This window comes from Arachis hypogaea, chromosome 18, assembly GCF_003086295.3.
Source record: "Arachis hypogaea cultivar Tifrunner chromosome 18, arahy.Tifrunner.gnm2.J5K5, whole genome shotgun sequence".
Lineage (NCBI taxonomy): Eukaryota > Viridiplantae > Streptophyta > Magnoliopsida > Fabales > Fabaceae > Arachis > Arachis hypogaea.
In genome coordinates this window covers 32,938,072-32,950,784 of record NC_092053.1, presented here as the reverse complement: position 1 = coordinate 32,950,784, position 12,713 = coordinate 32,938,072, and positions in this window count along the sequence as shown.

Genomic DNA, 12,713 nt, shown 5'->3' with positions numbered 1-12,713 from the left:
TGCGTACTCATCCTCCTCATCTGACAACTGCTGGTCTCCTTTACCGTGTTGAGGATGTCCACCGTCCCGCCGGACGCGCTGATCGTGTGGCCTCTGTGCCGGTCTCCGGACATCATCGCAAGGTCACCTCCTCTCCCGTTGCCTCTGATCTAGGGCATCCCGTGTAACTGTATCTCATCTCTTTGACCAGGGGCCGCAGGGAGGATATCATCCGGTGAGGCTATTGTTCTAGAATCGACAAGGACGTCTTCCCTCGAGAGAAATCTGACTCTACAGGCCTGCTGCCACCAGGCAAAGTACTCCTGTGTCGAGCGAATGTCTGGATGACCGTTGATGGTAACCAAGTATTGTGCCTGGTAACAGCCCCTGAATAGGTCGTACCACTCACAGTGCTGGTCGGGCCACCAGGTATCATCTCCCTTGGTCGTCTTGAAAAGGTAGTCATCGGCGTTTACTAGGTCCGCTGGCCTGTGCTACTGCCCCCGTAGCTACCTCCTCACTCTGTCAATGAGATGAAACTTGACAAAGTGAAAGCAGATGATAAAGACGACAGCCCTCCATGTATAAAGCTATGCGTCACCCATAAGCCAGTTGGGTGCAATCTGATGTAGCTGGACATCGTCGTAAGGTGTATACTGAAACTGTTCACATCAGGTTAAAGGTCCTTAATTAATTAAATGATATACCAATTCATGGAAAAAAAATACATAAACCAGACTCTGTCGTACCTGCTCAAATGTCAGTGCATCGGTACGACAATGCAGACTTTGGATCCTGCCATAATGATGATCTCTACTTTGCTGCCCTAGCCCTTCTAACCTATGCACAGCAAAGATAGTTTAACAGAATTTAATTAATTATATTCCATAACAAAACACATGTTCAGATGTCTACAACATGGTAAGTTAAAAATTATTTACAATATGTACAAACATGGAAACAAGTGGGAACCTAACGACGTCGTAACTCACCAGACTAAAAGACGGGAACCTATGGTAGATCCACGATACAAGAATCAGCATACATCTGGCAATGTCCGTCATATCACGTGATGCCGCGGTGCACAATGAGTGGTAGGTATGACAGAGCAGTGCAGACCCCATAACAACCGGCTGCAACGATCGAAATCCTCCTGCAATGGTAGCCATCTCAAAGGGACAAGTGTAGCCGACTTGTCTGTGATTAGAAACCCTCCAATCAGCATCATCAAGTAGCATCAGGCATACTAATGGAGTGTATCCGGGGCTGGCCCATCAGGAGTGTGTGCCACCCAGTCCCTGAGCCACGTTATCTTGACCCCAAAATGTAACACCCTAACTATCAAAGCTTACGCCTCCAGCTGCGCGACTCTGATAGCTCTGGTGTTACGATGACTTTCAGAGTATTTAATACTAAAATATGAGCCTGTCTAAAACTTTAAACCATATAACCGCTCCAGAATACTTTTTGATAGGTAACATACATCTATATATACAATGCAACTTACAAAACTCACAAAGAACACACACACACACACACACACACACACACATATATATTAATAATTTTACGATCATTAACTAATATAATTCCTATCCCTCTTACAGAATGTATAAAGATAAAGGCAACGGAACAATAAATAATTACTAAAACAATACAAAACATCACGACAACAACTAGGTAAACTCTTTGTGACTTCTGTGTCCATATCCTGAAAAGAAAAATTTGTAGGGGGGTGAGAACATCATCTTCGAAAGGGTTCTCAGTAGAGAGTTTTTGAGAATTACTATAATAGGATACGTGAAGGTAAAACCGTTACAGTGATTATTAAACGTCTTATGCTTCTTTCCAAAACCAAAGGTTTAATATCAAAAATCCAAAATCCTCTCTGAAAGAGAAAACTGTTAATTTCTCAATAAAAGAAACCAAAAGCCTTTACACAGTATGAATGACTAAGCTGTGCCAAACATAGGTTCATTAAGTCTATGCTGAACCAATTTAGTTTTTTATACTTTCCTAAACCAAAAACACAAAACCAAACACAATCTTTGGTCCATCTCAAAATCAACCACGGCCCTAGGCCCAAATAATCCAAACAGCAGCCAATCCACCACAATACAACCAACTTCTCAGTCACAAACACAAGTAAAATGTTTAAGCACAATCAAGCAGTTACTTCGAGTAGAGCAATTAGCAATTAAACACAATTAATCACATAGGCAAATCAAGTACAATATGCACACCCAAACAATATCACATAGATGCATATGATAAATGTCTGTCCTAGTGGCTGATGAGTCTCATCTGTCGGTTATAAAGCCAACCCGACAAGTCCTGGTAGCTAGCCATTGGACTGTCCCTCTGTCGTTCATCCCCAACTCGAGTTATTCACAATCATAATCATAATCACACAACACCCACGCTGGTGTTTATCCACGGGGGCGAGCTCATCGGAGCTTTCACAGTGTCTGGCCACACCCACTGCTTTTACCCAGGGAAACTCGTATCTCAGATAATTGGAAGTGCAACAATCACTTTATCAGCTCAATAATCATCCATATTCATACTCAGTCATCCGGCTCATAACATATTTCACAATCAGCCATAATTCATTATCATATACAGCCATTCCAGCTCATAACATAATAGCACTTCCACCATCCAACATCATAAAACTCATAAAATCATCATTCAAGCCATAAATCACTTTTCTCAAATCACTTTTCTTTGAAATCAAATTCAATTCATCCTAGTCTTAACTTTAAAAATCCACATTTCTCAAATCACTTCTAGCTTATAAGTCATCTTTCTCAAAAGAAAGTTCCTCTTTCAAAACAAGCCACATTTCCACAACATCCTTCTAAAACTTCCAAACGATTCAACAACTAGGCCAAATTAAAAATCTCTTTTGAAAGATCCAAAAATCAGTCATCCAAAAATAGAATTTGGTAATAGAAATTTCTCAGCAGAGTCTCAAGACTTTAGGAAAGGACAACCTATCTCAATCTCTTAAAAGTTTATTGAAACTCTTAAAATCATAGATTCTTGGCTTAAGTAAATAGAAATAGAATTTATTATAAAATCGAATCATATAAAGTCACAAGTCCCAACCCAATCCAAAACCAATTCACTTGAAACGGAGCCAATCCATTTAAATCAAAACCACTTCCATGTTCCTTCTTAAAACCAATTCCCTGACTTCTTCCAAAATGTCACAAATGCAATTATTCAATCGAAAGTCCATTTCCTTTAAAATCACTAAAAGCTCATCTAAACGAAATCCTTAAGTCTAACTAAAAGCATAAGCCCTTTTTATATTTAACATCAATATTAGAACATAATACTTTTCTTCAGTGATTCAAAATGGTGAAGTAATTCCTTTCTAAATAAATTGAACTTGAGACATATAGTTTTCTTAAATAAATTAAACTCGAAAACATAACTATTTTCTTAATAAATCAAATAATACAATTTCTCAAATTCCAAGCCTTTCTAAATAACTTTTCAAACAAAGTATAAGATTTTTATAGAAATTTTGGCAGCACCTCCCCTAAAACTTGGACTTTTCCACCCTTTTCAGGTCCCAACCAAACTGTTCACACCCTGGGTCGAGCTATCCGATCCGGGATATTCAGTAACAAAGCGACCGACCTCTTCAGGTCAGGCTATCCGACCTCTTCTCAAAGAGCTCGGTCAAATCGACAGGAAAGCCCAAAAAGGGGCCCAACTTAAGGAATACGACCCAAATCCAAAGGCATCCCAAGCCTACAGAGAGAAGGGCGGTTCCCTTAAAGATAAGCTGACATCACTCAAAGATAAGATAAAATAAAGATAAAATAACTAACTTATCTTATCTAAAGAAGGTCACCCCACGACCATTATAAATACACTGGAGCACCCAAGTATAACTCATACTCTGATTCTACATAAAAAACATGCTAATACCCTTGCTAACTTAAGCATCGGAGTCCCTTGCAGGTACCCCTACCCTCCGGTGACAAAGGATCAGCAGTGCAGCTAAATCAACACGTCGGACACGACAGCTCCGGCTGCCACTCACCAGCCGGACACATCATCTCCGACCAGCACAGAAGATCTCGTCCGAGATCGACCTACAGTTTCAAGTAACCCTCGGAACATTGGCATCGTTGCCGGGGACCTTGGAAGTCATCCCATCACCATGGCGGACGACCATGACAACGACCACGATTCAAATCTAGAGGATAGAACATCGCACAAAAACGCGGGCAATACGCTGAAAGATACACCGAAATCTAACGGGAACAAAAACTCATCAAATCCAGGAGTGATAGAAGTGCTTCAATATCGTTTAAAGCAACTTGAAAAAGAAACCCAGCACCAACGAGAAATTGGGAAGGATCTGCAAAGAGAGGTAAGGCGACGCCGAGAATTAGAAGATAAACTTCTAAAACTCAAAACCGATCTCAAATCCAAAGCTACTCGGTCCACCCCTGAGGATAACTCTCGCAAGGATCAAGATCCATTCACTAGGGAAATCATGAAAACTAAAATCCCTAAGGACTTCAAACTTCCAGATATGACTTTGTATGATGGCACTACAGATCCCAACCATCACCTCAGCAATTTCAGAAGTAGAATGTACCTCACCGACACTTCGGATGCAGTTCGCTACAAAGCTTTTCCAACGACTCTCACAAAGACAGCAATTAGATGGTTCGACAACCTACCTCCGAAGTCCATCTCAAGCTTTGATAACTTAGCCAAAAAGTTCCTGGCCAGATTCTCTATCCAAAAGGATAAGGCTAAGCACGCCCCCAGCCTATTAGGTTTCAAGCAAGGAGATCGGGAAAGCCTTCGCAACTACATGAAAAGATTCAACAAAACATGCCTAGACATACAAAGCCTACCAACAGAGGCCACCATCATGGGCCTCATCAATGGCCTAAGAGAGGGACCTTTTAGCCAATCTATATCAAAGAAGTACCCCACATCTCTGGACGAAGTGCAGGAACGAGCGGAGAAGTACATCAACATGGAAGAAAATTCTCGACTAGGAGAAACCTCAAAATCCGGATTCACCTACCGAGAAAAAGACAAAGAGTCCAAAAAGAAGGAAGATCGACAAGGAGAAAAAATTAAAAAATATCATAATTACACCCATCTTAGGGTGTCCCTGATGGATGTTTACAAAGAAGTCTACCACACAGAAAAAATACCCCCAGCTCGACCACTCAAAGGCAAAAGAAGAGGAGGAAACCGGAATGAATATTGTGAATACTATCGAATCCGTGGGCACTCCACCAACGAATGCTTTGACTTAAAAAATGTCATAGAAAAATTAGTGAGAGAAGGAAAACTAGATCGGTATCTGGCCACCCGGGACGATGAGCAAAGAAAAAGGAGAAGAGACGAGGAGGTTGGAAGAACCGAGCGATCACCTCGTACACCAGAAAGACATGTCCATATGATACACGGAGGATTCGCAGGAGGAGGAATCTCCAAATCATCTCACAAAAGATATCTCAAAGAAGTATATCATGTCGAAGGAAAGGAGGAAGCATCCGACATCCCCGCAATTACGTTTACCAAGGAAGATGCATCCGGCATCATCTCAGGACACGACGATCCCATGGTCATCACCATTATACTGGCAAATGCAAATCTCCACCGCACACTGATAGACCAAGGGAGCTCCGCCGACATCTTATTCAAAACTACCTTCGACAAGCTCGACCTGGAAGATAAAGAACTCAAAGCATATCCAAACAGCCTGTTCGGACTGGGAGACACTCCAGTGCAACCACTGGGATACGTACCGCTACACACAACCTTCGAAAAAGGAAACCAATCCAGAACACTCAAAATAGACTACATCATGGTCGACGTGAGTTCAGCCTACAACGCCCTAATAGGTCGGACAACATTAAATCAACTCGGCGCAATAGTTTCAACTCCACATCTATGCATGAAATTCCCAACTACAGAAAGGATAGCTACGATAAAAGCAGATCAGAAGATGGTGCGCCGCTGTTATAACGAAAGTCTAAACCTCAGAGACAGAGGAGAAGAATCCCATACAATCGAACTCAGTGGAGTTCAGAGGCGAGAAGAACTCCGTCCACAACCTGAAGGCGAAATAGAGAAAGTCCAGATCGTAGACATCCCGGACAAAACAACCAATATTGGCACAACTCTAAAAGGAGATATAAAAGAATCACTCGTATAGTTCTTATGAGACAATGATAAACCACTATTTCATGGTTTATATTGTGTTTAATCGTGTGGTTTTATCATGATCTTTGCCCACTTATTCATTAAATAAGCATGCATTTATATTTCCTTCCTAAAGATGTTTTATAGTTGAAAACTTGCTTCCTATAGACTTTTAATTATGTATTTTATTTCTCCCTTATTCCATTCGATGTCGTGATCTGTGTGTTAAGTGTTTCAGGCTTTATAGGGCATGAATGAGTTGGAGATTGGAAGGGAAGCCTGAAAAAATGGAAGGAACACAAGAAATTGAGGAGATGACCAGTGAGAAGCGACGCGGCTGCATGGATGACGCGATCGCGCGGAAGAAAGCAATTTGAAGCGACGCGGCCGCATGGATGACGCGACCGCGCGGCATGGAATAGCACGAACGACGCGGCCGCATGGACGACGCGTCTGCGTGGCAAAGCAGAAACGCGAATGACGCGTCCGCATGAGCGACGCGATCGCGTGACGTGCGCGATCTGCATAATTTGCAGATTCGCTGGGGACGATTTTGGGCCCTATCTCGACCCAGTTTTCAGCCCGGAACAGCAGACTAGAGCCAGAGAACATGCAGAAACCAAAAACAACATTCATTCTACACAATTTTAGTTTTAGATCTAGTTTTACTCCTCCTCTAGGTTTTCTCTCTGCACATTCATAGTTTTTAGGATTATTATTTTACATTCATAGTTTGGGATATTGAGAAGAGTTATCACCTCATCAAGACTTCGTCATTCTAGTTCGTTTTCTTTACTTGGCCTTACTCTTCCATGTTCTTTGCTTTGTTTAATTTTACCATTGGAATATTCTTAGGATTATTTAATGCAAGGATCACTTTTATTTTTAATTGACTATTTTAACTTTATTTACAATGTCTTTCTTTAATTCCTTTTTATATGCTATGAATATTACATTCACAATGAGCGAGTAGTTCCCTAACTTGATGGGGAATTGATTGAAAGGAACCCTTGAGTTGGAAGGCTTGAAGGAATAACTGTAATTGGGTTTATGGTTGGATTGCCTCCTAATCACTAACACCAATCCCTTTTAATTAAGTGGGTTGCAACTTGTGAACGGACGTAGCATTCCGACTTGTTTAACTTTCCTTCACCTAGTGAAGGATAACTAAACAGGATAACCTTTAATTGTCAATTAATCCTGAGAGCATTCCAACAATAATAGGGATTCCAACTAATCAATTCCCAGTCAAGACTTTTATTTACATTATTCAAATTCATCAATTTAATTTCCTGTTTTCCCAATTCAAACCTTTTTTGAAAACCTCTGATTAATAAAATAGCACACTTTTCTGCAACTCGTTGGGAGACGACCTGGGATTCATACTTTCAGTATTTTAAATTCAATTTTCTGTGACACTTTTCTAAATTGAGGAGCAGATTTCTGGCAAGTTAAGAACTATACTTACAACGTAAATGTTTTAACAATTTTTAATTTGCCAATTTCTGCACACCATCAGACAACGTCGACCTCTTTGCATGGAAGACTGCAGACATGCCAGGCATATACCCCAAGTTAATGTGTCATAAGCTAGCAGTCTATCCTGGATCTCGGCCAGTACAATAGAGGCGTAGAAAGCTCGGACCCGAAAGATCCCAAGCTGTGGAAGAGCAGGTATAAGCTCTACTGGAGGCAGGATTCATAAGAGAAGTTAAGTACCCACTATGGTTAGCTAATGTCGTCTTGGTGAAAAGATCAAACGAGAAGTGGCGAATGTGCACCGACTATACAGATCTCAACAAAGCCTGCCCAAAAGACCTTTATCCACTCCCAAGTATCGACGCTCTGGTAGATGCCTCCTCCAGATATAAATACCTCTCGTTTATGGATTCATATTTCGGATACAATCAAATCCCATGTATCCACCCGATCAAGAAAAAACCTCGTTTTTAACACCAAAAGCAAATTACTGCTACATTGGGATGCCTTTTGGTCTCAAGAATGCGGGAGCTACTTATCAAAGGCTAATGAATAAAGTCTTTTCAGATCATATCGGAAAAGTCATGGAAGTCTACGTGGACGACATGTTAATAAAAACACAAAGTGAAGAGACATTATTGTCCGACCTGGTCCAAGTGTTCGACACTATAAGGAAGCATGGCATGCGACTTAATCCTGCAAAATGAACCTTTGCAGTAGAAGCAGGCAAGTTCTTAGGTTTTATGCTCACACAAAGAGGAATTGAGGCAAATCCGAATAAATGCCAGGCCATACTCAACATGAAGAGCCCAACTTGTGTCAAAGAGGTACAACAACTCAACGGGAGACTGGCAGCCTTATCCAAATTCCTAGCGGGATCAACGATAAGATCTCTTCCCTTCTATGCTACTCTAAGGAAAGGAAAGAAGTTCGAATGGACAACGGAGTGCGAACAAGCCTTCCAAGATTTCAAAAGATTTCTAGGACGGCCACCTATCCTATCTCGGCCACGAGAAGGAGAACTACTCATATTATACCTCACGGTAGGGAGTCGGGCAGTAGCCTCGGCACTAGTTCGAGAAGAGGACAGTGGGCAACAACCCGTATACTTCATCAGTAAAGCATTACAAGGATCCGAGATGAACTACCAAAAAATAGAAAAGTTTGCCTATGCTCTCATACTAACATCTCGACGACTTCGCCCGTACTTCCAAGCTCACACCATTAAGGTTCGGACGAACCAGCCCATAAAAGGGATATTGCAGAAAACAGATCTAGCAGGCAGAATTTTACAATGGGCAGTCAAGTTATCCGAGTTCGACCTCCAATATGAAGCTCGGACAGCCATCAAATCACAGTACTTAGCCGACTTCATTGCAAAATTTACAGACACCCCGGAAACCCCCACAGAATGGAATCTCTACGTGGACGGTTCCTCGAATAAGACAAGAAGCGGCGCAGGTGTGATAATTGAAAGTAATCAAGGAACCCAAATCAAACTCTCTCTCAAATTCGGGTTTCCTGCCTCAAACAACCAAGTGGAATATGAGGCACTACTAGCTGGTTTAAAGCTGGCTAAAGAGGTCGGAGCTCAAAGACTCATTATCTTCAGCAACTCACAAGTGATCACTTCACAAATAACGGGGAGCTACCAAGCCAAGGACCCCAATATGAAAAAGTACCTGGGTAAAACTAGGGAACAGCTCGGACAATTCCAAGAATATGAGATCCGCCACATACCCTGCGAACAGAATGCCCGAGCTGACGCACTCTCAAAACTAGCTAGCACCAAACCAGGAGGCAACAATAGAAGCCTAATCCAGGAAATACTACAGAACCTGTCAATCTCGGAAGAGGAAAAAGTCCTAGCCATAACAGGTCTAGATCAAGGATGGATGACTCCTATAATTAGCTACCTCAAAACAGAAATACTTCCTACAGATGAGAAGGAGGCAAAAGGTTAAAACGGGAGGCACAATACTACACTATCATAAAAAATACTCTATACAAAAGAGGAATTTCAATACCATTGTTAAAATGTGTACCGACTTCCAACACGAAGGAAGTTCTAGAAGAAATACACAGTGGCATCTGTGGCAATCATCTCGAAGCACAAACGCTCACCAAAAAAGTACTCCGGGCAGAATTTTATTGGCCAACTCTACAAAAGGAGGCCACAGAGTTCGTAAAGACATGTCCACCATGTCAAAAACATGCCAACTTTCACATCGCCCCGCCAGAGGAGCTCATTAGCGTAACCTCACCTTGGCCATTTGCAAAATGGGGACTCGACCTTCTCAGACCCTTTCCTCAGGGATCGGGACAAGTTAAATTCCTCAAAGTAGGGGTAGACTATTTCACAAAGTGGATCAAGGCAGAACCCCTAGCTAACGCTACTGCTCAAAGAAGTCGAAAATTCTTATATAGGAACATCGTCACAAGGTTCGGGGTCCCATACTCCATCACCACGGACAATGGCACCCAATTCACAGATGCAGGCTTCAGAAAATTAGTAGCCGACTTAAACATAAAGCACCAGTTCACTTCCGTCGAACATCCCCAAGCCAATGGACAAGCCGAATCTGCCAACAAAGTCATATTGGCTGGGCTAAAACGGAGATTACAAGACGCAAAGGGAGCTTGGGCCGAAGAACTCCCACAAGTCCTATGGGCATATCGAACAACGCCACATTTCACCACAAAGGAATCACCCTTCTGATTAGCATACGGAACAGAGGCAATGATCCTAATAGAGATCGAGGAAGGGTCGCCTAGAGTGGTTCATTACAATGAAGAAGCCAACTCCCAACTTCAAAGGGAAGAGCTCGACCTACTTCCTGAAATCCAAGAAAGAGCTCAGATCAAGGAAGAAGCACTAAAATGTCGAATGGCTTCCAGATATAATCAAAAGGTAGTGACAAGAGGTTTCGCTGAGAATGATCTCATCCTAATCCAAAATGATATCGGAACAACTCGACCCGGAGAAGGAAAGCTGGCAGCAAACTGGAAAGGACCCTACCGAGTCATAGAAGTACTTGGGAAGGGCTACTACAGACTGTTCGAACTCGAGGGGCGAGAGCTTCCCAGGTCATGGCACGCCTGCAACCTAAGAAGGTACTATACCTAGGAATGGTAAGGGATCTCAGCATAGGGTGTACTCTTTTTCCTGAGAAGATTTTTTAATGAGGCACCAAGTTGAGATCCACAAATTATCCGATCAAAAGGATAAAAACTCCACATGTACATATTTGCATTTTCCTTTAAATAAAATATGTTTAGATATTCTACAAATGCTCAAGCCGCATTAATCTAAAACATTCATCGTCCGATTATAAAGCAACAGATCGGTAGAAAGTGAAAATCGAATTCACTGCACGATCACGATAAAGACCAGCAGAGATGAAAACCAAATTCATCTCAAGGTCGATTAAACAAGGATTGAAATCACCTTCTACAAATCGGCAAAGATGAAAACAGAATAATGCAAGAAGTTATCGAAAGTGATCCGGAGAAAAGACCTGACGAGGTCTTAATGGATTGCTAAATAATAACTTAAAGACTGGCTGACGTTAAGAAGTCGGACCAAGTCAAACCAAGTTATAAGTAAACCCTGGAAAGAGGTCTGGCCAATCCTATAAAAGAGGATTACTTTAACTTAAAAGGGCTCGACATGACGAAGTCGGCCCAAAACATGAAAGTTATAAAGGTAATCCCTGAAAGAGACCTGAACAAGGTCCAAAAAAGAGGATTACAAAAATAACTTAAAAGGGCCCGACATGACGAAGTCGGCCCAAAACATAAAAGTTATAAAAGTAATCCCTGAAAAAGACCTGAACAAGGTCCAAGAAAGAAGATTACAAAAATAACTTAGAAGGGCCCAACATGACAAAGACGGCCCAAAACATAAAAGTTATAAAAGTAATCCCTGAAAGAGACCTGAACAAGGTCCAAGAAAGAGGATTACAAAAATAACTTAGAAGGGCCCGACATGACAAAGTCGGCCCAAAACATAAAAGTTATAAAAGTAATCCCTGAAAGAGACCTGAACAAGGTCCAAGAAAGAGGATTACAAAAATAACTTAGAAGGGCCCGACATGACGAAGTCGGCCCAAAACATAAAAGTTATAAAAGTAATCCCTGAAAGAGACCTGAACAAGGTCCAAGAAAGAGGATTACAAAAATAACTTAGAAGGGCCCGACATGACAAAGTCGGCCCAAAACATAAAAGTTATAAAAGTAATCCCTGAAAGAGACCTGAACAAGATCCAAGAAAGAGGATTACAAAATAACTTAGAAGAACCGAACGCGAAGAAGTCGATCCAAAACATAAAGCTACAAAAATAATCCCTGAAAGAGACCTAAAAAGGGGTCCAAAAAAGAGGATTATCAACAACAGCTCGGACAAAACCGACATAATGAAATCGGCGACTTCAACGTTATACAAAAAGTTCAAACACTCCCAAAAAACTAGAAAGGTGCCAAGACAAGTGCAGACAGACGTGATATAAAAACTGCTAGCTATAATAATGGCAAGCTTCAGAGGCCACCAAAATCAGCCCCAAAAGCTTGGAAACTGCTTTGTTTTTCAAAATAAAGTTGCTAAACAAGCAACCAAGAGAGTGTCAACAGTCAGCAAAATACCATTTACAAAAAATAAACAGTTCAAAAGCCCACAGACAGGGCCATACACAAATAACTAAAGAGGATCCAGAGGTTTCCCAGAAGCAGCATCAACATGGGGCGAAGGAGGACGAGTCTGGAGGGGCACAGCATCCACCATCCCGTCATCTCGATTCAATATCTGACAGTCAGGCTCGGGCACGGGATGACTGATCCCGCCAGGAGGAGCTAAAGAAGTCAGCACAACAGTGGCTTTGGCAACTGGCACAGGCAGAGGTTCAACATCATCGTCATCAAGGTCGTCAGGAACAATCTTGCCCTCCTTCACGACATTGTCCAGGCTGAAAAGAGTAAGGTCGACCTCGGGAGCAAGAACTCGAACTTGCTCCTTCAGGTTCTCATAAGCAGCATTTACGCTGCCCACAAGGTGACCCTGGAGC